The sequence below is a fragment of the Gobio gobio genome (genome assembly GCF_949357685.1).
Source record: "Gobio gobio genome assembly, chromosome: 20".
Lineage (NCBI taxonomy): Eukaryota > Metazoa > Chordata > Actinopteri > Cypriniformes > Gobionidae > Gobio > Gobio gobio.
The window spans coordinates 12,740,520-12,768,366 of NC_137113.1; the positions used below are offsets into that span (position 1 = coordinate 12,740,520).

General features: G+C 37.7%; 1 protein-coding gene across 1 annotated transcript in view; it reads left to right on the forward strand.

The window, feature by feature from the left end:
* Window positions 1-457: 457 nt before the first annotated feature.
* The window catches only part of cdc42ep4b (CDC42 effector protein (Rho GTPase binding) 4b), a 32,032-nt gene continuing 4,642 nt past the window's right edge, over window positions 458-27,847 (forward strand). The window contains exon 1 of the mRNA XM_079801218.1: window positions 458-763. The gene's annotated coding sequence lies outside the window, so the exon portion shown is untranslated. The remainder of the gene's footprint in view (window positions 764-27,847) is intronic.

Sequence of the window (27,847 nt, forward strand, 5' to 3'; positions counted from 1 at the left end):
GGAAAAAAAAAAGAATGACCTGATGACAGAATTATATTATTTTCTAAATAAAATGAAACAAAGATAAACCAATTATTTTGTGAAATTATTTATATTTCTTTAAATCTCCCCATGTATGCCTAATAATAATATTAATTATAGTATTATATTAATTGAATATAATTATTGTAGACTATGATATTATAATTTATATTAAAAACAAATACATTACTATTTAATAATTACAAAAATGTTTAATATAAGGATATGTAAAGGTGTCTTTAAATTAAAATTAATGGACGCCAAAAACAAACTTAATTGGTATACAGTCCGGATGTGCTCGTAAATTTGATACTGGTCCTTTAAAAGGCAATGAGAGGCTGAGCTCAGAATGAAAAGGGGCGGGGCGTGATTGGTCATGCTGATGCGGGGAGGCGGGGCGACAGCCAGAGGACGGTCTGGACGCTTGAACTGCATTAGTGCGCCATCGCACATTGAGCTACAGTCAGTACGCGAAGTCGCGCTCGCCAGGATTCTGTGGAGTGTGTCCTATTTAACCCGTTTTTATTATCAATAAACGCGTTATTCCCACATAAAGCTGTTTAAAGTTTGAAGGATTTCGGAGGGACCTATCAAGCTGAGCCTGTGTTTTGTTGTTACACTCTACGGACTCTTTTGTTTGGAGTGTGATTCCACTGAACTTGGTCCATTGTTGTTGGATGAGAAGCTCAACTTGGCATTGAGGCTTCGAATCCTGGGATCGAGTACTACGGCGCAAACAGTGGTAAAATGCTTTATTATTTACACAAATGCATTTCTTTGTGCGACCTTTGGTCATATTCCACAAGTTTCCAGTAGAACTTAAGATAAAAGTTCACTGGTTGAGATAAAGATACAATGAAGCGTTTGCTCTTCAAGTGTCTTGTATTGAACTCACAGTCAGTCAGACAGACAGATCTCATTCATCTGCATCTCAAATGAACGTAACAAATGTGTAACAAATTCCTCTACTAGTGTGTGTAGTTTGCTTTGACCTGTGTATAGGCTATGCTCATGGTGTTTCAATATTTTAGGCTTTTTTTTAACCCTAAAGTTAATGCAATAAATGGTTTAAATGTATACATTATGGTAACAAACCATATTAACTTAATAATATGCATTGATAACTTTTTAGCCAAATAACAGATACGTGTACATTGAGTTCTGTTCTACATATAACCTAAAATGCTAATATTTACATGTTATTTCAATAATATCTGGCTTATTGTTTTATATTATTTGATGTTTGAAATGTTTGCATTATTCATTTGTCTTTTTATCAGCTATGTGGTTCACTGACCTTTATGGAAAGATCTTGTTCCTGTTAAATCAGTTAATCATAACCTCTGTTTCAGAGCCAATATAATGTAACTCTACAATCAGCATTTCACCTTTCAAGGGCTTTTGTTTAGGCTACCAATGCACAAGATTGTGAAAGTGAGTTAGCGGGTTACAAGCGATCTCTAATGGGGGGCTTTGGCGTGTGCTGCTTGTTGGGATTGCAAACTAAAGGGGAAGACAAGGAGCTTGTGATTTTGAGTCATTAGTATAGTGGTGCCAAATGCCTGGTTGGACCTTGGAGCTGATGTTAGGGCTGTTAGCGTGCTACTGCATGCATCCGATATGAAGAAAAAGTGGTAGATGAAATGTTATGTAACCACTTCTTAAAAAGTCCACGTTGCAATGAAACAGGGATCCAGTGAAGTATTCCAAGAACCTCTTGTGAATTTCCAGATGTATTCTCCACATACATATATTGTCCTGAACTTATTGGTCACATCTGTTGCATAATATGCATTGGTCAGATGGCTGCTTTTTCACAGTTCATTACTCTAACGGCCCGAACGGTTGTTTGCAGAAAACTGGCAAGCGCTCTGGTATTGTAAAAGGTTATCAGAGTGAAATTGATTGACCCTAATGGGTTGTCTCAACAGCACAATCAACTTTTAAGTATCCTGGTTCGACTTTTTCTTTTTTTACCTTTTGTATGAATATAATCTGTTGCTCCAAGAAGTTGAAAAGCTAAACCTAAACCTTTCAGGACCGAATGACCACTACCACAGCTTAAGTGAAAGTAAAACCACCCTCAAGTTATCGTTGTGTGGTCCCGAGCTTTGACCCTTGACCTTTGACATTTTTATCATTCTTGGTGTCAATATTTATGAAAGGTGGCATTAGTGTCTCTAAGCAACCATGGTGCCAGAGCTCTGAGGTCAGCATCTGCCTGGATAGACTATACAAATCACCGTATACCTGGAGTTAAAGCTGCCTGGTTAATATCCTGAGCTCACTGTGATGTATTCCAGTTAGGAGAGCAGGCAGAGAGACAGTTCTGGTCTAAATTGTAGCATGGGAGATGTGGGCCAAGGTCGTTGTATGTGTGTGTGTGTGTGTGTGTCCTGGTTAACCCTAGATTATGAGGACAAAATGTCCCCACACACTTTTTGGTCCACATAGCTTATAAATGCAGAAAGTTTTCTGTGAATATAGGGTCAGTGTAACGGGATAGAATATACAGTGTTTACAGTATAAAAATCATTGTCTAACGGAGACTCTCCATAAAACAGGCTGACCTGCCTGTGATTAAATGCAGTGTTATTTTTCTTTCTTTTCTCACATTGCAGCCCCATTCCCTCTATTCTCTCTCTTATAAAATGGGCGTTCATGCATTAATCTGTATTTTACACAGACTTTCTTAAAGAGGGACACTTTCTTCACCCCAAATTAAAATCATTAATAATTTAGTCCTCATGTCGTTCCAAACCTGTATGTAGGGCATCATGATTTTAGGGGGGGGGGAATCGAATCGAAACAAGTGATTTGTGTTTTAAAATGCATTTTTAAAAAAGCTCCACATGCTTGTTTGTAAGGTTGCAAAATTTAGGCAAAGAATTGTAATTCTACTTGGCTATAAAATAATAATAATTTGTAAAAGTAAACTATTAGTAAAACTACACTCTAAAAAATGCTGGGTTAAAAATAACCCAAGTTGGGTTGAAAATGGACTAACCCAGCAATTGGGTCGTTTTAACCCAGCGGTTGGGTTAAATGTTTGTTTAAAATAACCCAATTGCTGGGTTAAAACAACCCAATTGCATTTTTTAGAGTGTAGTATTATTACTAGTAATTAGTACAAATATTATTATCATTACTACATAAATGACACAAAATAAGATATATTATACTCACACACACACACACACACACACACCCACACACATATATACGTATGTATATGGATATATCTCTATATCGCCATATCTCCATGTACATGTATGTGTATATACATACACACACACACAATGGATTGAATTAGAATAATTGTAACACTTTACTGTACAATAAAAAGGTTTTAAAAATATATTAATAATAATTTTTTCACAGTTCCAAAAATATTTGTATAAAATGAATTGCTGTCTTAATGACTTCAATTTCAAACATTAAACCATCAAGCTTTAGACAATGAAAATCCCTGATCATCTTGTAAATGAAAGCAGTGCTGCACATTACTCTGAAATACGCAGCTCATATATTGATTTAATTAAAATGCAGCCTTTTAGATTTGACGATAGCACTAAGCCATTTCACGGTTTTAGTTTTTACTTTGATTAATACCTACCTGTATGTTGTTGCACAAAGACAATTTTCCAATTGCAGCTCATTAGTTCCAGTACTCAACTCACTCGGCACCCTAAAATGCACCATTACGAGTTTGCTAAATAAAACAATGCCTTAATTGCCATTTGCCATTACATTATACAAATCAAATAAGAAAGTGTCTGTACAAGTGCAAATTTGATTTTACGTTGAATGGAAATGCATCAGCAGCATCTTGAGTGTGTGGATGGGCCTGTGGTAATACAACTGGCTGCTTGCCCATCCACTGCTGCTGTGATGTGATTTAGCTGCAGCGGTATGACGTGTGTGTGTGTGTGTGTGTGTATTAGAGGGGAAGAGACTCACATCAGCTGTATGATTAATTCTTAGTTTGGTGTTCAATCACCACGGTGGCCTTCTTGTGACTCAGCAGCATGAGTCAGTTGTGCCCCTCTCTGATGTAATCAGCCCAGCTGTCGACACACACACTACAGGAGGTCGAAATGTCTGTGTTCAAAGGGACTAAAGTTCAATCAGAGGGGCTTTGAAAGCATAACCTTCCTAAATTTAGCCTGCAGGTTTGCGTGTAAGTTGTTCGTTATGGTGGTTAGTTAATCATGGTGTTCCTGGCCTTTCTAGATAACAAAAACTCGACACCCACCCATCCCGGTTTATCAGAAACATTTGCAGATTTTTTTTGTTGAAGTTAAACCACATGCACAAGTGTTCAAAAGTTTCAACCCGTTCTCATTCCCAAGGCATCCAAATCTGAAGCATGGTCAAGTGCCTTCCACGTCACAATTTTTCCACGTCACAAAGGCGTTATTTTTCGTCGCACAGGGTACTCCATTGAGTTCAATGAGAAACCTCTGGCGTCATGTACAGACGCGCTGGGCATGGGAACGTTATCTGTCTTGATGAAATTATATTGGGTTATGATTTTGCCATTATGACATGTTGGAGCGTGATTCTCAATTTAATCAGCCAGCATAATTTGATTTACATTTATTTACACTATTTAAACACGTTTGAACATGTAACCCAACCCCATCCCATCCCTAAACCTACCCATTTGTGTATTATACACTCTACAAAAAAAGGTTCTATATGGCACCAAAAATGGTTCTTGGCTCGTAATCACAGGGGAACCGTTTTTAGTGCTATATAGCACCAATTTTGGTGCTTCAGCGGTTCTTCAGAGGTGCTATATATAGCACCTTAGTCAAAGAACCAGTGAAGAACCTCTGAAGAACCACTGAAGCACCAAAATTGGTGCTATATAGCACTAAAAACGGTTCCCCTATGATTACGACCCAAGAACCATTTTTGGTGCCATATAGAACCTTTTTTTTTTTTAAGAGTGTATGATATAAAATGCAGGATATAACAGGCAGATACGAGGCCAAACAATTGATTTGTGTGACGAAAATCCCCAAAAGCGATCAGTGTCTCCATCCGCTGAAGATCATGCACATATTCAAATTTCAAAAATTGCTGCCCGAGGAAACGTTACAGATTTCATAAGTGAAATTGCATTGGCTCTCGTATGTCTCGTGACCAGTTGACTCCAGCTATTGGATTCCAGCTATCCTGAGAGGATCTTCTGGTGGTCATACTCTCATTAAGTTACGATTAAAGTAAGTGAGTCCCTGCTAACATACAAACCGATATAACTAACTGTTCTCACGTCATGTAACGTTAACAGTGTAGGTCAAAAACACATACATTTCTGTGAGTTTAGATATGTTTAAGGTCTGCATTATCTGTCTTACTAAGGAGGGACTGCTATTTTGATTGGTATTATAGTCTACGGAGCAATGCGTAGTGATAGGGAGAGTTTTCAGATACAAAGTTTACAGTTTATTAGCACCCCCGAAAAGGCATAGGGTGTGTAAATGTTTTTTAATGTTAGTTGTATGAGTGTTTTTGTATAATTTGCTGTGTATGTTAATGATAATGCAACGGAGAGTTTGTGAATGAGACGTTAATGTGAACTTCTTATGCTGCATTTGTTCAGCTCTTATGGTGATTTTTTTTTTGGGAGTGAAAAAGGATGCAAATAAACTTAATAAACCATCATTTAAGTTTGGCCATCAATCGCAGGGGCCCGCTACATTCAGTGTCCAAAAACAACTTTGGATAAGGTGTTCCCACTGAGACTGTCATTGTAAGACAGTTAGCTACTCCGTTTGTTTGTCCGAGTTAGCAACAGTAACTAAGGGGGGCGGGGCTTACCGATAGGTCAGTTGCGTCATTTACGTTGTCAGCTTTGATTGTAAAATGTCATTGGCTCTTGTGTGTCTTGTGACCAGTTGCAAATGAGATATGACTGTGCGTGCGTGCGTTAATGGGATCATCATTTCACCAATTAAACCATTAAGATCAACTCTGTTCTTCACATGAAGATATCGTATGACTTCAGAAGACTTGGAATGCAACATGAGTTAATACTTTTATACTGTTTTTGGTCAGTTTTTGCAATAAATACCTGTGACTTTACTTGTATTTGCCTGCTACGTGTTTTATATTGTTTAGAAGTGGGTAGGTCTAGGGTAGGAGTTGGGGTTAGTTGCTCCAAAATATAAAAGTAGCCTATAATTATTCATAAAATCATAAAATCAGCCTTGATCTGATGCATGGGCAAACAGCTGAAATCAATGGAGTACCCTGTGCGTCGATATAGTGACGCGTAGGGGTACCTTTAGCGTCTTCATTGTGATGCGGAAGGCACTTGACCATGCTTCGGATTTTGACGCCTTGGGAGTGAATGGGTTGAAAGTTTGGGGTCAGTAAGACTTTTTCAAATTTCTTTGAAAGAAGTCTTTTATGCTCAAGTTATTTGATCAAAAATACAGTAAAACAGTACTATTGTGAAATATTATTACAATTATTTTTTTTTCAAAGTATAATTTATTTCTGTGATGGCAAAGAGGAATTTCAGCATCATTAGTCTTCTGAGTCACATGATCCTTCAGAAAGCATTCTAATATGCAGATCTGATGCTCAAGATTACTACTATTATGTGGAAAATATAGCTGCTTATTATTTTCGTGGAAACATGACATTTTTCTTTTGTATACTTTGATTAATAGAAAGTTCAAAAGAACAGCATTTATGGAAATCTTTACTGTCACTTTTGATTCATTTTATGTGTCCTTGCTGAATAAAAGTAGTATTTATTTTAAAAAAGAATTACATTTTCTGCATTAATATTGTATTTTGTTTATTATGATTAGGCTGTTTTACCATCATATTTTATGTTTAATATTATTGATGCAAAATTGTTTTTGAGCAGCACGGCATGCTATTAATTATACAATAACAGGAAATACCTGCGAGATATTGTTAGCCTTTACGTAGAAGACTTTGAACTTGGGAAAACTGTATTGCATTCATATCAAACCTCAAGGGAAAGTAAAACTATTTTAACCACGACTCTGTCTTGCCAAGAGTCAATATTTTTGCACTGTCTCCTCTCCTCGTGAACTTGAATAAGACGACCCTAGCTCTTTGCTTCAAGCCCAGCTGAGGCCTCAGGAATCTGACATACTAGAGGCAGAGAAGCGTATTCCTCTGAAACTGAACCTCCTGCCGTCCTACAGGCTGACCCCCCTCTGCCGTCCTACGGCTGACCCCCACTGACACCAGGCAATGAGCCAGTTCTTCTGATTCCAAGAAGACCAAAGCCCTGTAGCGTATAGTCCATAGGAATCCTGTCATATGACATTGTCTAACTTTTTGTTAACTAATGTAGCTTGCAGTCATTATTAACTGACTTGATATTAATCTGTGCTGCTGTAATGTTTTCACAACTAAGGAAGCTGTGATATGGATTCTTGGAAAATTAAAAAAGAAACCATTTCAGCATTTTCGAAAAAAATCTCAACAAATGGTTAATTGTTGACCAAGATCTTTTAGACATTTATAATCACAGTTCAAGTCGTGATTCAAGTCAGAGGTGGACAAAGTACACAACTCCATTACTTGAGTAAAAGTAAAAGTACTACTGGTCAAATATTACTCTGTTCCAAGGGAAAGTCGTAAAAACAGTAAGTACTTTAAGTAAAAGTACAGAGTATTTGTTTTCAAATTTTAAATTTCCATGTTTATGTACACGCATTATTTTATTGTTGTTGTATAAATGCACACTATGCCATCATGGTTTAAGCCAGTCAGTGGTGCTCCATCTGACATGCTAGCATACGAATACCTTAAACTAATTTAAAAACTTGTATAAAAGTTACAAAGCTGCTGTCACTTTATGGCCAAATGCACGGATCCTATTCATAGTTTTCAGTCACGTGACTGTCACGGAGCCTTGGAGGGCAAAACCGCCATAGAACTGCAGCAAAAGCCTGTCAAATCTTAAATCTTAAAACAAAAATATGTGAACAAGATGCACATTTTGGGCTCTTGTGATCCATATACAACTCCTGTCAAGTATTTAATTCACTTAAAATAGCGGGACGTATTTAAAACGCTTAAAGTGAACAACACTATAGGGTGAGTTGCACCAATAAGGATTTAATTAAGCAAAGTTTAACGCTAATCTAGGTTTTGTTGATATGGGTTTTATTTTAAATCGAGTTGTTGCACCACTTAATTTTAAACACAGATTAATTGCGCACAATGCGCAGTAAATTAATCAGTGTTCAAAAAATGCTGGGAAATCATTGAACCACACGTGACCCTACAAGAGTGATTCCTGATAGGCTTTCTGCAAAAACCCAAACACCATAAATAAAATCATCCACTGACTTTCAAAGCTGCTACAGAAACGACTTTCGATTTTGAGGACCTTGATAGAAATGTAGTGGAGTAAAAAGTACGGTATGTCTTTCAAATGTAGTTAAAATCATAAGTTTCCAGAAAAAATTATACTCAAGTAAAGTACAGATACTCAAAAAGTGTACTTAAGTACAGTACTCAAGTAAATTTACTTAGTTACTGTCCACCTCTGCCCAAAGTTCATAAAAACAAAAATAGCTGTTGCAATCTGATTGGCTAGTAATTTTCTTCCAATTGTCACTTGTCATGAGATCGCAACTATTTCAGAAGACCCTGCCCCTAAACGGTATGTAACAAGAAGACTGTCTTTGGTCACTTTACATGATCTTTTCCTGTTCTTGGCCAGAATAAAGTGTACAAAAAATTTCCCCTGGTAGTCAGAAGTCTTACTAAAGCTTGACTATGGTCATTTGAACTAAGATCATGTAAAATAACAGCTGATATTATTGTGAAAATTACAGATTTTCTACGTAATGAACTTGTGCGTGTTGATGGGGAACTAGTTTCTTCACATACTCTTACCTGAAGTAACCTTGGGGCTTAAATAACCTTTCTTTGGTTTCTAGATGATTACTGTCGAGTTTCAGACTGAGATTCATTGCTCCCTCCTTACTGAGATGACAAATTCATGATTGCTGTGTTGTTTGATAGCGTTGAAAGGATTGAAACCGGTTTAAGCCACTGTAATCATGTAGCAGCCAAAAGATACTCCTATGAGTAAATGACAGGTGACCTTTTTTGGGTTGAGCAACACATTTTTGGAGTGACAGTATCGGCATCACTCCCTGTCAAAGTGGCTTTCAACTTGAGTGTCCTGTTTCTGTTTAATGTCCAAACCTCTAAGCACATTATTAGTAATTCCTGGCTCAGCCCAACAACTAGTCTGGCCACATTTCACACAGATAGCCTTTTAATTTACTAGCCATTTTCTCTGGGGTTTTGGCACTTTGCTCTTTTGTCTTGCTTCCAAGTTGTTAATGTTGCCATTGTGTTAATTCTGATATAAGATAACACCAGAGACAAAGACGACAATGGCCTTAATAATAATTCCTTCTTTCTCATAGAGTAACAGGTGGTCTCCTTCAAGCATGTTGCTGGTAAAACGAGAAAAAAACAGCAATTCTTTTTCTCCATTAGTGTCCATTCCCAGTCCAGATGCTCTTGGCTTCACTTGAGTAATCCAATATCCTTATATATCCATAACATATGCCCTCTGTCACTCAGTGTCATCATGCTCAAAGTAACCCACAAATGTGGCCGTATTCATGGACACATGACCCATATATGTGTGGAACAATCGTGTGGTCTTCAGAATGTTTATATTTCCATAGATTACTAGCAATTTAGCAGTTGTGTTTCTTTCAAAATAGATCAACAGTGGATTTAATTGACCCTTCACTTAAGCTTTGCCTTCCTTAGTTACAGCTTTACAGAACTTGCTATAGGAGTTGTGATTTTTATTTAATTTTATTTATTTAATTAAAAAAATATTTATTCATTTTATTTATTTTTATTTTATTTTTATTTAAATTGTATTTATTTTATTTTATTTTGATTGATTTTATTTTTATTTTATTTTTATTTTATTTTTATTTTATTTTAATTTTTATTATTTTTATTTTATTATTTTAATTTATTCTTTTATTTTAATTTATTTTATTTTATTATTTTTATTTAATTTTAATTTTAATTGTTTTATTTTATTTTATTTTATTTTAATTAATTTAATTAATTTTATTTTAATTCATTTTATTTAATTTTAAATGTTTTTATTTAATTTAATTTAATTTTATTTTATTTATGTATTTTATTTTATTTTATTTATGTATTTTATTTTATTTATGTATTTTATTTTATTATTTTAGGGTCTTGGACCATCATTGGGATTATTTTATTTTTATATTGTTTTATTTTATTTTATTTTTCTTAACATCTTATCCTTTGTAGGGTCATGGGGATGCTGGAGTGTCTTGGACCATCATTGGGGTTATATTTTTATTTGATTTATTTATTTGATTGATTTGATTTATCATTTTTATTTGATTTTTGTGAAATAGTCAAGCTTTCACAAAATTAGCAAACTATAACCGTTTCAAATGTAAGATTGTCTTCTGAGGCCTAAATAGCTAAAAACCACATTAGAAATATTTCTCTTGCTTTTGTTTGTGTAAAGGGATTGGCTCATACTTCAGATCGTTTCTTCTTTAAGCTTTATTTATATAAGTTGATTGTGTCCGTTGTGACTTTGCTTCCACCGTTTCAGTGTCTTTGAGGGTAGACCGTTGGGCGTTTCCAGAGGCCTTATCCTGTGGAGGAACGCTTATGTGCTCCAGTAAACTCAGACACTAGGCCAGTGAGTGTGTTGAAGGTGGAGTGTTGTATTGATTGGCTCAGTCAGGCTTCCTGTTTTAAAAGACGGGAATCAATCATAGTCTTTAAGTATTGTTGATGTCAGATTAAGTGATTTGGGCAGCATGTAACACGATTGCTGCTACTTGTCTGGAAAAAAAAATGTCATGGTGATGCTATTGAAACTACGTGTACCAAAGACACTACCTGTAGGATCATAATAAGTACCAAAATACTATAGTTTCTGCAGTTATTATTAGTACTTCTGCATTGCATTAATTTGTGTTAGCCACCATTGTCATAATAATGTTTTGGTAGCAACCATGGTAAATATTTGTAATCGTGACACTGCATTGTTTGCAATTAGTTCTGCATTGAGAAAGTTCTTATTCACTGAACTCTCAATTTTGGAGCTTTACTCTTCTCTTCTAACCAGGGACATCTGGTTTAAGGGTGTAAAGTGAGTGGCCCTTGCTCTTTTCAGACCTCCTAGAGCTGAACCGCACTGACAGCTGTGTGTTAGCAATCAGTGCTTGAACCACAACATGCATGCAAACATTCACAAAGACTGCCGTCACCCATGTTGAGTCACCGCTTGAGAGGATTTACATGGATTTATCAGGTAATGAGAATTTTTATACTTTAAGTTAAAACTTTAAGACTTTAAAACTTTAAGTTAATTGGTATGTTCTCATTGCAGGAGAATTGTAAGTGTCTAATGCTTTGTAGACGTCACAATTACCGTAATTATGAGTTTCTGACTAGTAAATGGCTTTTTCAAAGATTAAAATGTATTTTAATTCAGTTAGAATTGAATAAAAATCTTTCTTTTAACCTGTTGAGGTCATTTCGATTAACAAAAATGGCATCTGTTTTAACATTTCAATTGCCACGCCGCTTTTATTGTTTGTTTGTTTGTTTGTTTTGAGTTTTGTTAAAAAATATAGAAATTAAAGGGATAGTTCACCCAAAAATGGAAATGTTGTCATCTACTCACCCTCAAGTTGTTCCAAACCTGTATGAGTTATTTTGTGTCCAGCAGAACAAAGAAAGATAGTTTGAAGAATGTTTGTAACAAAGCAGATGGAGCAACCATTGAATACCATAGTAGGGGGAAAAAAATATTATGGTAGTCAATGGTTACTCTATCTGCTTTGGTACAAACATTCTTCAAAATATTTTCTTTTGTGTTCAGCAGAACAAAGAAACTCATACAGGTTTGGAACAACTTGAGGGTGAGTAAATGATGACAGAAATTTCATTTTTGGGTGAACTATCCCTTTAACGTTGAGAGAAATCCCTTTGCTGTTGACAGCAAAATGTCTAGTTTGTTATTAAGACTTGCAATGACAATAATTTTGACATGTAAATGCACATAGGACGCAAGCTGTAACTATTTAGGAGTATTAAATATATTTAATATTACAGATGAACTCCCATTTAAGTTCATTATGGCTTTTGAGTAGAGTTGGGGTTCACATTTTAACACCGGTGAAACTTGGTACTGTAAGTCATTTATAGAAGTGTTATTGACATTATGCCAGAGCTGCCACATTCACTGACAAATGCCGTGTTGTGTATTTTCTGGTAATCAAATAAAGACATATGATAAAACATTTAATTAATCTTTTAATCATATGAAACTAAGCAAACTTTTGTCAAACAACATTCAGCACAACTGAGCTTTACACTGTTAAAATTAAACTGGTAGAAAAATGTATTTATTACATAAAGTGTTGATGATAATTTATTACATTAGTGTTAGTATTATTATTATTATTATTATGAGACTTCTCTAAATTCTACTGTACAACAGTCATTTATTTGTCAAGTTAAACCTTATATTTTGACGGGTTGCCGTAAAGACCTTTGAGTTTGTGTGTTTGATATGAGGATAGTTTTTCTCAAATGAAACAGTAAAATGCTGATGAAGTGACTCAGAGTGGCTCTGGAGATGAGATGAAGTTAATGCAATCATATCCTCGAATGAGACGGCTTGGACTAAAAAACACGCAAGCGTCACACTTCAGTGTGTGCGTGCGTGTGTGTGTGTGGTAAATGAAACTGCATGTCTTTGCCATTCTTTCGCACAGAGACACGCAGAACATGCAGGGTTCGTATTTAAATAGTCTTTTTGTGGTTTAATATTCACAGACCCTAGTCTATATCACCAGATGCGTTCCCATGTTCCGAAATGTGGCACAGATTGATTTAATGTGAATCGGTACTCTCAGTAGTACCGACGTAATTCGGTTGTTGGCCTTAAAAGTACAGAGTTCGGTGCCCAAGCCTACTTTTGAGAAAAGCTGAACTAAGTGAAAATGAAGATAATTGTGCTTTGTGTAATTAAAAAAGGCTGTGATATGTATTATGTTCCCTGTAAGTTGTTCCTGCTGCAAGGGATTGTGAGAAGTATTGTTGTTGGCTCTGAGATTGTCTTTTTAGGTCATTCAGACAGGATTGCTTTAATTGAAAACTGTCCAGGAGTATTTGGTGATTTCTCTCCCAATGTATAACATGGCTAAGTCGAGACCTGTCTTAGAACTTATTCAGCTGTTTTGGATGTAAAAAAGTAAATCATTGAATGGTGCAAGTTTGGGTTTCTCAAGGTGCGTGTATCCCTTTGATGCCAATGGGGAATTCCTATGAGCAAAACAGAAAGTTGTAAATTATAGAGACCTTCCTTTTCATGGGTGCTGCCTTGAAAAATGCTGCTTGACTGGTGTCTTGTGTACCTGAAGGAAGTTGTTTTTAAAGACAGGCTTTATACTGTCTATAATGTATAACGCAAACAACCCGAGCCTCCTTCGTCAATGCCTCATGCTAGACACTTTTATTGCTGCACGTATTCCTACAGAAACTGCAGGATTGGTGAAAAATCTGTTTCCAAAAGGGTTGAACTTTTGAACCCAGACAGAAAAGATGAATGACAAGAAGTTGTCCAAAGTTTGCATTTCACAATTCCAAGATATTTGAGGTCAGCTGAGAAATCTCATCTTTATCTGTTTGACAGTTTGAGCAAAGTGCTTCATAAACTGTAGCTGTGTGGAGAACTGAGCATGGGTGGAGGAGCATGATGGCTCACAGATGGGGCGACTGGGGTAAACTGTGGCACTTTTCATATTAGTTGCCAAATACACCTATTTATATTTCAAGGCGAAATGGAAAAGAAGGCATCATAGAAATATAACCCATGGTCCCATGTAAGCTGTGGCATATCAAGGGGAAATTTGAGTCATTGAGGAATAAATAATAATAAAAAAATGTAAATAGTGAACATAAATGAGAAAATAAAACTAATTCTCAGTCCTGCAGTGTCCCATCACTAAGTCTTATTTTTGTCCTGCAGTGTATTGGCATTTTCATTTAAAGGAACACTCCACTTTTTTTTAAAATAGCTAATTTTCCAACTCTTCTAGAGTTAAACCGATGAGTTCTACCGTTTTCGAATCTATTCAGCCGATCTCCGGGTCTGGCAGTAGCACTTTTAGCATAGCTTAGCATAGATCATTGAATCTGATTAGACCGTTAGCATCTCGCTCAAATTACCAAAGGGTTTCGATATTTTTCCTATTTAAAATTAGTACTAAGACAGATTGAAAATGAATATCATCATTGCGCCTGCTGCACCCATGGTACAGCACAAAGTTCCTTGATTATTACGCAGGAATGAGAGAATAGTTCTTAGCCATATCGGCCTAGAAAATCGCAACTTTTCATTTTCCATCAGTCTTAGTACATGATGTAACTACAAAAGAGTCAAGTATTAAATAGGAAAAATATCGAAACTCTTTGGTCATTTTTTTTTAGCAGCATCTCGCTCAAAAAAAATGACCAAAGAGTTTCGATATTTTTCCTAAATAAGTCTAATCAGATTCAATGAGCTATGCTAAAAAGTGCTACCGCCAGACCTGTAGATCGGCTGAATGGATTCGAAAACATAAAAACTCAACTGTTTAACTCTAGGGGAGTTGGAAAATTTGACTTTTTTTTTTTTTTTTTTTGTATGGAGTGTTCCTTTAACCCGCCCTGAAAAGGGTTAAAATTCTGATTATTTGAATAAGCCACCATTTAAAAAATATTAATAGTAGTAGTATTTGTGGTGCAACAATCCAACCATTTTGTAATCACACTTTTTTATTTTATATATTATATTAGTAATATATGAATTTAATTCATGACTAATCTTTATCCAAATAATTCACATTTTATATTTTTTTATTTATTTAATTAATTTATGTTTTAATTAATTTATTATATATTGTTTTATTTATTGAACATTGGTCTGGGGAGTCTGCTTTGTATTTTCTACTGCACAAGAGGCGTGATAAACTAATTCAATTCAAATGACTCTGTATGCAATTGGATAGTCCTTCAACCAATCAGACCACAAGAGGCGTGATCAACGGGCAACGACCCATCGCTTCTCTATCCGTCATCGTGTTAAACCCGCCAATAGCGCACCAGGTGGATAAGCAGGTCGGTGATTGGTTCCCACAAAAGTGTAACAGTAGCAGAAATGAATGTACAGGTTTCCAGACTGAGTTGCAGGGCGAAATCAAATCGCCGGCAGATCAGGCTGGGTTTACCCAGTCTATAAAAACAGCACAGTTTTCTATAGCTTAAGGGGACGGCTTTCCCAATTTCCCTGTCAGAACTGTTCAGAGACGTGTCATATTGGCCTCATTTTCTCTCTGTCTAATGAGATGTTGGATGGAAATGCCCTGCGAGGACAGTGGCCAGCCTGCTGGCGCACAGTCGTGTAGAACCTCTGCCAAGATGGCACCACCCGATGTGTGTCTGCTTTTCTTCAACACTCTCATGCTTGTGTTTCCCAGACACACGGGCCCCAAGACTGCCGGCAACACCCAGGGAAGACACAGCACTGCTGGCTCGCTCGTTCTCGTCTGTGCCGTTTGGAAGGCTTCTTAGCCTTCAAACCAGATTATGCCGTTTTCATTTTCAAAATCGATCGTTATTTGCTCTCTTCTCAGCCTGGGTTTAAAGTGTTCTGATTTTGTGAGGAATTACACAGCTTTGAGAGGATTGTTGGCTAAATCTGAACCCATGGGCTTTTGGCAGAGGAAGACAGCAGGAATGTGGAGTGGAAAGTTAAACATCTACTTGATTAGCGGGGCCACGTCTGTCTGTTTATATGCTGTGATTATATAGCTGCAACCTTCAACTTGCCGAAAAGTGACTGGCAAGAAGGATGATTCCTGTAAAACGTGAGCCATAATAGGGATTTTGATGAAAAGGTAAAGCTTCTTTTAGAGGTATATCGTTAAACGTGAAGTCAGACGGGTCGGTTAAAAGACTTAAAGGTGTGTTTGTGTGTGGCACATGAGGCCTCGCTGGTTTAAACACGGTTTTTAGTGTTTTCTACATTCTAGTGTGTAAACTTTGTGGTTAGTTTCAGCATGTTTGGCAGAGAAACTCAAAGCACAAACACACACAGTGTATCCGTTTACCCCGCTGGCTGCTGAATGCCGACTGAGCTAATGCATAATATCCTGTCTCGGCCAAGCCCAGAGAAAACGTTCAGATACTAGACTGGGAAGCTGCTAGTATTACTCTGTAATGTGGTTGAACTCTTGTGTGTGTTTCTTTGGCTTGTTGATGGAGTTCTAATCTGTTAATGATCCTGCCATCTTCCTGTAATAGTTTAACCAAAAATGAGAATGCAGTCATCATTTACTCACGCTCATGTCATTTTAAACCGCGCTCTATGACTTTCCTTTTTCTGTGTATCCTGTTATATCCTGGTCTTTCTTTCCAGTATAATGTTAAGTGGACGAGGACTGGTGCTGTCAAACTTCATTAAGAAAAGAAAAAAAACACCATAAAAGTAGTTCACATGACTTATGCAATATATTTCCAGTCTTTTGAAGCTGTACGATAGCGTTTCAAAACTCCAGGCAAACTTCATTGTGATGGAATGGCAAATAGCGACCAGAACAGTCTTCAAAATGGATACTTTTCACATGTGTTACTTTTCAAACACGTATACACCGATCAGGCATAACATTATGACCACCTTCCTAATATCGTGTTGGTCCCCCTTTTGCTGCCAAAACAGCCCTGACCTGAGGGTGTACATGGTCTGCAACAATTCTTAGGTAGGTGGTACGTGACAAATTAACATCCACATGGATGGCAGGACCCAATGGTTCCCAGTAGAACATTGCCCAAAGCATCACACTGCCTCCACTGGCTTGCTTTCTTCCCATAGTGCATCCTGGTGCCATGTGTTCCCCAGGTTAGCGATGCACACACACCCGGCCATCCAAGTGATGTAAAAAAGAACGTGATTCATCAGACCAGGCCACCTTCTTCCTTTGCTCCGTGGTCCGGTTCTGATGCTCACATGCCCACTGTTGGCGCTTTCAGCAGTGGATGGGTCAGCATGGGCACCCTGACTGGTTTGCGGCTATGCAGATCCATACACAACAATGTTGTGATGCACTGTGTATTCTGACAACTTTCTATCAGAACCAGCATTAACTTCTTGAGCAATTTGAGCTACAGTAGCTTGTCTGCTTGATCGGACCACACGGGGCAGCCTTCGCTCCCCACGTGCATCAATGAGCCTTGGCCGCCCATGACCCTGTCACCGGTTCACCACTGTCCCTTCCTTGGACAACTTTTAATAGATACTGACCATTGCAGACCAGGAACACCCCACAAGAGCTGCAGTTTTGGAGATGTTCTGACCCAGTTGTCTCGCCATCACAATTTGGCCCTTGTCAAACTTGTAACAAGTCCTTACGCTTGCCCATTTTTCCTTCTTTTAACACATTAACTTTGAGGACAAAATGTTCACTTGCTGCCTAATATATCCCACCCACTAACAGGTGCCGTGATGAAGAGATAATCAGTGTTATTCACTTCACCTTGTGAATGTTATGCCAGTGTACGTACATGTGTTGGTCCTAACTCTTCACTATCGCTTCTATCCCTGCTTATTGAGTGTTTGTATCAACACAGGTGCACATATAAGTGTCTCTGTCTCCCTCTATGTCCACTGAATTTATACACACACACGTTTATCAGTTACATTTTATTCAAGAGTATTTATGGGCGTGAGAGCGGAAATTCTATTGGTTGATCTGGTGGGTGTCTTCATGTCTTGCCCATATCACGTTTACATTTCCATCTGTTTATTCACCTCTTAATATCTGTGTCTATGTGAGGCCACAGGCTTGTGGAGGGGTTAACAGGAAAAACAGGTTGTAACTGTAGTCAATAATAACATCTGAAAGCCATACAGCTCTTTTATGCTTTCAACCAGTTCCTGGTTTCATTGAAAATTTCTTGTGAATGTGTTTTTCCTCGCTATTTTTAAGAAATAACTTTCCTGCAACCGTAGAGGACAACATTTAACCTTAGTTAACATGTTTGGGAATATATAAGGATTATATTTTGTTAATCATCTTAATAAAGTAGTTTTATTGAATAATTGTTCTTAATTTTTATATAGAAAGCCTACAGTGAAATGGACCGCGTTTACACTGTAACCAACCACCAGCGGCATGACATTAAAAAGATTTATTTAGATATTTTACAGCTGCATACATAGAAAATACATCACAGTTTAATTATTTTATGACAGATAGCAGCAGCACTTGGAACGAATGATTTCTAAGGAATATCACACTGTGGTGTGAATTTCCTTCAGTGTATCATGCAGACAGCGTCTTTATGCTGTGCTGTACTTCTTAGAGTCTGAGAGTCTGCCTTTGCCTAAATGTGTAGTATAATACTAAAAATACTTAACAGCAGTCAGATCAGCCTTAAACAATCAAAACTGTGTTGATAGTTTATGTCTGTTATGTGTTTAATATGTGGGGCATTGTACCAGACCGACAGGAATCCTCAGTGTTTTACAGTCGACACCAGCAACCTCTCCAAGAGCGGACACTCTTAAAGGGATGTTAAGTCTTAAAGAGATTATGAAGTGTGCTGTCCATCCGGACGTTAATCAAATGGATGCATCTGCCTCAATCCTGCTGTCCTGGATCTCAATAAATCACTGGCTGTTGCATGTTACCAAATACTACAGATATAGAAAGACTGTTGTTCACTCCTATTATTTATGAATGGGAGAAACTAGAAGTCATTGCGTCACTGCCATTCTGAATCTCCGCTTCGCTATCAGAAAAAAATGTGCACAAATTTTACCTTTAGGGGTACAACAGCTTGTCACTGGGGCAGTACCCTTAAAAGGATGTCTTTGTATCTTTTTTTACACCTAAAAGGTTCACAGTTGTACCCTGTGGTACATATTAAGGTAATTATATGCAACTTTTAAGGGTGAAAGGTACACTGGTACTGCCCCAGTGAGAAATGGATGTACCCCTAAAGGTATAACTTTTACACTTTTTTTTTTTTTTTCAGAGTGTTCCGATAGAAACCTGAGACTCGCAGTTAGGACTGCATGTGCATTGGCTGGTCTAGCCTGAAAAGCTTATTTTTCTTAGCGCTATTTGAGCATAAGAAACAACATTTGTGGGAGGGTTTGTCAGGTTTTGTTGCTGATTTGAAATGTTATTTAATTGTGAATTGTTTCACGACTGACTTGACGTATAACATATGAATATTATCGCAGCACTACAGTAGATAACGAAACCATATCCGTACCGGCCAGCTCGGATCGGCATTAAACAATAAGAAAAGTTTGGCCCGATGGAAAAATGGCTTCAGTATGTTCTGTATCATTCTGTATCATCTTAGGAAACTCTGGCTCATACGTTTCTGAACCTAAAACGAGCCCCATTTTATTAAGTCCAAATATAGCTCAAAACTCTGTTTCGAGTGAGTAATTTGTTAAACGTGCTCGTGCCTGATTTCTGTTAGATATAGCCTACGCACTTCATTGCTGTTCATAATGGTTAAATTTAGCAGGAAGGGGAACCGGTAGGGGTAGGGGAAGGGGTATCAAATAGAATTGGGATTGGTACTTTGTCTTGGATGTCTGAAATAGCTCCCCAGAGGCGTTCAAAATATGGCCTCCGAGTGAACAGACTTTCCTTAAAAGGGACTTTTGAGGTTTCTAAGACAAATATAACACATAAGTTTAAATGTATAGGGCCCTATTTTAACGATCTGAAACGCAAGTGTCAAAGCGCGAAGCACAAGTAACTTTGTGGGCGGGTCTCGGCGCTGTTAATATTTTCCCGGCGGGATAAATGGCTCTTGCGCCCGGCGCAAATCTAAAATGGGTTGGTCTGAAGTAGCTTCATTATTCATAGGTGTGGTTTGGGCGTAACGTGAATAAACCAATCCGAGCGTCATCCAACATTCCCTTTAAAAGCAGGTGCGCAAGTTCCATTATGGATTGCTATTATTATGGCGTATTTACCAGGCGCACGCCAGGAGTGGTTCACAGCCGAGGAGACTGATGTGCTTGTAAGAGCAGTGAAAGACAGAGAAGTGAAGTTGTAATGTTGTACATTATGGTAAAGGTGATTTCAGTCTTTTTTTTTTTTCAGTCTTTCAGTTTTTTCAGTTTTTCAGTCGATTTTTTTTTTTCCTGGTTCTTGACGGACAAACCAATTTGTCAGATGTCCTTATATACATATATGTCTTGCCACTATTGGGCAAACAGGTCTTATCCTTAATTATTACAATTAGCCTGAATCATTTGTAAGCTAGATTTATGCCTATTTTTTCACATCTTCGTGGCACACCACAATGATTTCCGTCATGTCATGTGTTAATATTTTTTTAGTGTAACAATTTATGATTTGCAAAAATAACTGTTGCATCTGTGTAGATTACATGAGCAAAGTGTATGCGCGTTGTGCACGCTATACATTATGGTCAAGCATGCGCCCTTAAAATAGCATAATGAACAACGCGCAACGCGCCACTGACTTTAGACTAGGTTTTTTCTGGTCAGTGGCGCAATTGTTTAATGGAACCGCAAAATAGCAACAGGGATTGTTTGCGCCGGAACACGCCTCCTTTTTTGCGCTGAACCGCCCAGGGAGCGCAAGTTCATTCACTAGTTTAGCGACGTGCTTCTGTGGAGGGAAAAGCGCGCTTTGCGCGGGTGCAAAATAGGAATGACACATGCGTCGGTGTACAAAGTCAATTGCGCTGGGTGCAAGATAGGGCCCATAGTGTTTATAGTGAAGATAATTTATAGAGCTACTCATTCAAGTAGTAGATCGAATGCAAAATACAAGGTAAATACATTAAACCGTAATTTGATTTTCGTTCAAACCCGTAAGACTTTTGTTCATATTTGGAACACAAGTGAAGATATTTTAATGACATTTGAGCGATTTCTGTCCCTCCACTGACAGCTACGCAACTATCCTTTTGATGCTTTAAAACTTCATAAAGAGATCGTAAAACGAATTCATATGAATTGAGCGTTTTAGTCAAAATGTTCTAAAGAGCCATAACCGCTTTTATATGAGTTGATGAATGTTTGTGTGAAATAAAAGCCTAAATTCAATCTGTTAATCATATAAAGCGATCGTGTCATCATATTGAGCGACCGCTCAATTCATATGGATTCGTTTTACGATCTCTTTGAGCTTTTTGAAGCGTCAAAGTGTCAATTGCACAGCTGTCAATGACGGGACAGAAATTGCTCCGATTTCATAAAAACTCTTACTTTATACTTTTGTAGTTTGGAACGACATGAGGGAGAGTAAATGACGACAGAATTTTCATTTTTGGGTGAATTAACTCGTAATGTTATGCTGTAATGTGAATACAGTCATGACTGACAAGGTTGCTGGTGCTTCGCTACATGTCTTGTCCAAAGCGTGACTGTATTCTGATGTAATGTGTAATGTCTCATAATTTTTGCTTGAATAAAACATGGTAATGAATTCCAGAGTTTTGTACCATATAAAAACGGAGAGCTGCTGTTATATTGGAAGAATAGTTAAGATCTTTTCCAGAGCGCAAGTACCCCGTTAAATAAGTAATGATTACTCTTAAAAGATTAAAATGGATCTAATAAATAAAAGTACAATAACATTAAGTGACAGCTGGTGTTTCATTTAGTGGAGTGTCTCATCTGACTTCCGTCCATGTGCTTTGCATGAGGACACTTTACGCAAGAGATCGTGACATCACGCGTTAACAGCCTGGGATGAATGATGCTTGTGGTGAAGATGTGAATCATTTATACCATAGTTGCTTTATTTTTCCTGGTCTTAATCTCTGGTTGTGGGACTTGCGTACATAAGTGTGTTATGTAAATACGGCTGTGGGTTTGATGGCCACATTCATACTCAAACCTCAACATATTTCTCCATTTGAACCCACAATCCATTCCTTATTTTTCTACCGTCATTGCCATAACGGCCTCCTGCCAGACGAGACAGACTAATATATTTTTTCTTGTGAGAGTGTTTGTGTGTTTCACGCTTAGGAATGTTGACGAGGCCGTAGCGGGTCTCCTGGTATCCCGGTCTTGGGCCTGTGAAACCAGGCCCCGCTGAAACGAGGCCCTGCAGATGTGTGGTTAGACCCTCACTGAGATTGATCACGAGGGTCCGTGCAGCTGTGAAGTTGTAGGTCTCCAGTGAGCTCTGATATGTACACACATGTCCAGAGGGGGAGAGAGGTCTTTAGCTGGTGTGTTGTCTTTCAGGAGCTGTTAGGATTTTGTACTGATGTGTAATGATGCTGAACATAAATGACATGCTCTGAAATCCCCTGAGTGTAGCTGTTAATGAAGCGTTTAGATGCTGTGATTGCTGGAAATAGGCATGAAAAGGACCCAAGACTCTTGTGAAGCTTTGTTAATCGGTTCATGACGGTTGACAACACAGTTGTAAAAGTAAAGTTATTATTATTCAAATATGCCTTTTTGTTGTTTCAATCACACCTCTTTTTCATTCTAACAATAGCAAACATAATTTTTCAAAATAAAAAAAATATATATTCTCATTAAGTTTTGTAATAACACTTCAGTTTTGAATGGTACATTTTACTAATGTAATTGATACATTTCACATATTTAAGGAATACTTGGCACAGTTGAATTAATAGAACAAACTGAATTAATTAATTTATAATTAATCATCTATACATTGCTTAAAGGATTTTCCTATCGCTGGAGCAATAGAGTTGTTCAGTTGTGATTTATGACATTTAATTTGTAGGCCAGCCCGGAAGGCTAATTCCGCATGGGTTCCCATGGGAATACCCTAGTGGTTTTTGAATTGCGTAAAATGAGGTCTGAGGTTAATATTACTTTCACATTTTGTTCTGCAAGATAAACGGCATATAGTCAAAGCCACTGTGTTTTAAAATGCCATTCAATGAACTATAATGTTAAAATATATTAAAAATAATTTATCGTTTCATTATTTAAATCCATTTTATGTATGATGTTTTTTCTTTTTTTTCCTCTTTTTGTTCAAAATGTACTATATGTACGTAATGAGCGAGTACATCGTGAATCCATTTTTCAAACCATGTTTTTGTTTTATCCTGAATCACTTGTAGTAATTTTTTTTATTAATTTTGTTTATATATTTATTTTAATATATATTGATCTTGCCATGAAAAGATGCTGATATGACAATACAAAATAAATAAATAAATGAATCACTTGTAATTAAAGTGTTATACACAGATCAGGCATAACATTATATCCTAATATTGTGTTGGTCCCACTTTTGCTGCCAACAGCCCTGGCCCATCGAGGCATGGACTCCACTAGACCCCTGAAGGTGTGCTGTGGTATCTGACACCAATATGTTAGCAGCAGATCCTTTAAGTCCTGTAAGTTGCGAGGTGGGGCCTCCATGGATCGGACTTGTTTGTCAGCACATCCCACTGATGCTCGGTTGGATTGAGATCTGGGGAATTTGGAGGCCAAGTCAACACCTCAAACTCTTTGTCGTGCTCCTCAAACCATTCCTGAACCATTTTTGCTTTGTGGCAGGGCGCATTATCCTGCTGAAAGAGGCCACAGCCACCAGGGAACAGCGTTTTTTTTTTTTGGTACATGTCAAAGTAACATCCACGGGCCTGCCTTCGCTCCCCACATGCATCAATGAGCCTTTCGCCAGTTCACCACTGTTCCTTTCTTGGACCACTTTTGATAGAGACTGACCACTGTAGACCCAGAACACCCCACAAGAACTGCAGTTTTGGAGATGCTCTGACCCAGTCGTCTAGCCATCACAATTTGGCCCTTGTCAAACCCGCTCAAATCCTTACGCTTGCCCATTATTTTCCTGCTTTTAACACATCAACTTTGGGAAAATATTTTCACTTGCTGCCTAATATATCCCACCCACTAATCAGTGTTATTCACTTCACCTGGTTATAATGTTATGCTTGATCAGTGTATTTGGACTATTTTAGACAAAGTAGCCCTATACCTGCATGACAAGTCATATACATAAACAGAGAGAAGTAGCTCCCGCTACAATGTTCTTTCACAAGACTAATACAGTTTTGTTTATGAACCGCTAGAGTGCCAAAAGTTACATAGTGTACCTTTTAATTCAAGCTCATTATGTTCTTTTGTTAAAAATGCCCTTTCTTGAGTGTTAGTTTATATAAGATCAAAATCCTTTACACAGGAAGGAACTAGGGTGTCTTGCATCACTGTTCATTCATACAAACACCGATACAACATATCTATCTGGACCTCGGAGTGGCGATATGCTCTGATTCAACAGTGAGGTCAATCTGCCATCAGGCCGAGCTGAATCCTCCACAGGGACGCCCCGTTCTTTGACTCAAGTGGAGAGCTTATCGTTTATCAAACCCTCCTCTGTTCTCTCACAGCTACAGGCCCTCAATGGGCTTTTGTTGTCAGAGATGCAAATGTTTTGGTGGGGTGACGTGTCTTGGAATATTGTTGCCTGAATCTCATTCATCCAGATGGCATGCACGCAACCCGGGGGTGGCTATGAAGTCATGTTTGAAAACACGGAGAATTGCGGACTAACGTCTAGACGGCAACGTGCGATTTGTTCATGTTTCCACTTTAGTTTCAGAGAAATCAGACTTTTTTTAGGATTTTGTTTGTTGTACAACTCCGTCTTTGATCATGGCTTGTGAGTGATTGGTGGGTCTTAAGGCTTTTGTTTGCTGTTGGTGGCCAGTCGAGGCTAATAGGCCTCCCCGTGTAAAGAAGCAGATAATCAGATTATTAAACCATAAATCACAGCGCCCAGTTGGGGATCAAAAAGTTCAAAGAGCACTTGAGTTCTCTCGTATTCAGTTGTTCTCTTTTTTTACTTTCCCTTTGTTTCATACCCTCTACAGTGACATTACAATAGGATGATACAAGCACCATTAGTCTTCCAAGACATGCAATGTGTTTTGCTTTAAGAGAAAGGATGTGGAGAAACAAAGAAAAAAATGGAAAGGAAAGAGTGGTTGCAAATAGGGTTGGGAATCAAGAACTGGTTGTAGCTCATATGCAATAGCTTACATGCAGTTTACAAGCAATAATAAGAAATATATTTATTAAATATTAGCTTTATTTAAAAGCTTAACAGAATGCTATACTCCATCTGTCATTGTATATTGCAGGCTACTTGTTTAGCATATTTGCTTAGTTTATGTATTATTTATTCTTTATTACTACATATTTTTTATTACTGTATTTGCTTATTTGCTTGCTTAATTATGTACACATCAGAGGCACTTTAAACCACATTTAGCCATGTTTTCTGTTGTCTGTGCACATAAATTAAGAAACATTCCAACAATGAAATATGTTATCCTAATGTTTCTGTTCATTCTTCCTCCGATTACTTGTCGAATTATTATAAAAGCCAAATAATTGGAACTAGAACGTTTATGTACCTAGTTACGGATGAAAAGGAAGGAGCAGACAAAAAGAAGGGTGAAAATGCAAGGTGTCAAGGGAAAAGGAAAAACGACCTTGTCAGCAGGTCTGGAAGGAAAATCTCAGGCAGCTGCAGTGGAGCTGTACAACAGAGTGTAAAGGTCTAGAGTTCCGCATTATATAAGAGCCTGGCACATACTACAGAGAATTCTGCACTGGATTGAGTTGAATTTAAGAAGAAATGCAGCCCTTTACAAGTCTGTGCTCCCAGGATCCTCTGAGCTCATGGTTATGTAATCATGAAGTGAATGTGGATTTGGAAAAAAGGGGGATTGTGACTTGGATTTGTGCCTTGGAACGCATTACTGCACGATACCTGCATTGCACCCTTTTATTTATTTTCATTAGTACAGTTTTTGTTGTATTTTTTCCAAGCAAGGCTACTTACATTCAAATGTCTTTGCTATTTGAAACTTAGTTCTTCAAAACAGTATTGTTCTTTTAGTAAATAACAATTGCAGTTCTATTAGTGCTGTGCGGTATGACCAAACATTTATATCCACTGTATTTTTCAAAAATGATATCGGTTTTGCGGTATATGACAGTATTCTTTTCCCCTATGCATGACCGGGTGTTAACCACATTTTCTATTAATTGAGGAAGGAAATACTGCAGTAGATTGACTAGAATGCCCTGTTTTACTGTCATGATGAGTGCATATTGTAGAACAAATTCCACACTAGAATTAATACAGGTTTACAAAGCCCCACAAAATGATGATGTGGGGAGACAACAACCAATAAAACACAGACCTGCAACACATTCATTACAGACACATGCATATTAAAATATGACCATGGAGATGAAAAAAAAGAAAAAAGTTGAGGGCACCTTAAGCATTTTAAAAATCTAACCCTATATAACAACAAACGAGGGAGAAACGCGGAAGAACATTTAAAAAGTCGAAGGATATTTTCGATACATTTAAGAGCACTACAGTCTCTGAACTAATGACACACGTCAGTTTAACACAGAAAGAATAAAGCAGTTACATTTTTGCCCAGTCTTCTTTGAATTGTATGTCTATTTATTAATTTACATCGTGTTCTGTGAAGCAGAATAACCATCATGTCATTGCGGTCGTGATCAGACGTACAGTGTCCTTTGCATAACGTTACATTTAATTTGAGACGTGATGAAATATGTGCGCACACACGCTGATGGTTTATGTTTAGAGCACTAGAGTATATGAAATAGCTACATAAAAAACTTAAACACGCTCACTCCGGTCTATATGTGCTATAATATGATCCATGTAGAGAACGGCGCTCCGCGCAGAAACCGCTCTCTCTCGCGCACCGCATGTAGTTTGAATTCTCTGCTGTAATCAAGGGCTGAATCCGAAATTGCCCCCTATAACCTCAAATAGGGCATTATTTGAGGGGACAGCTATTTGTAATGGTGTCCAAAACCAAAGTGGACGTTATCGAGTGCACTCATTCTATCCCACATTGCACAGCAATAACGAGTGTACAGCCGATGTACGCATTCACTCACTCGTTTTTATTCACTCTTTCAATATAAGTGGATAACGTAGGTAATAGTGAATGAGGCTTTAGGGGGTGATTTCAGACTTACCATAGGCTGTGAAGCGACCTAAGCTGTGCTCTCACTACAGTGCAACAGTGAAACGGGACCCCTTGATAACGTTCCGAACGTTGGTTAAGCGACACATACTGGTATCATCAAAATTCATATCATAACATAAATAAATACCGGTATTCGGTATGAACCGGTATAGCGCTCAGCACTAAGTTCTATGTTACCTTTCGAATATAGCAGTATTTACTCACCGGTTCATGGGAGGAGTCTATTGTGTGCTTTTTCGGGATACTTTTTGGAGCACTGGTGTCCCATGCCCATACTGGCACTCACATATTCATAGAAGTCAATAGTACTTTTTTTTTGGAAAGCCAATCTTAGGCCTTAGAATTTGGCATGCCATTTGTGTGGTTTAATTCTAGAGTCCTCTATTGAGTAAACAAATGGTTCAAAAGTTCACAGCAAGCAGAGTTGGACGTGTACAAAGCTTTGGTTTATGTGGTGACTTGGTGACCACCATGCAAAAGTAAATCCTTCAGTAACAGGAGCTCTGTAAATCAACACTCGTGCAACGTGTCACCCTTTCATGACCGCACTTCCACCAAGAACAATAAAAAGGCTCATGGCTTATGGGATGGAATGGGAATTCCTTTTCCAACCTCTTCCTCCTCTCTGTTGATGTGTTATGTAATACTTCAAGTGGCTTTA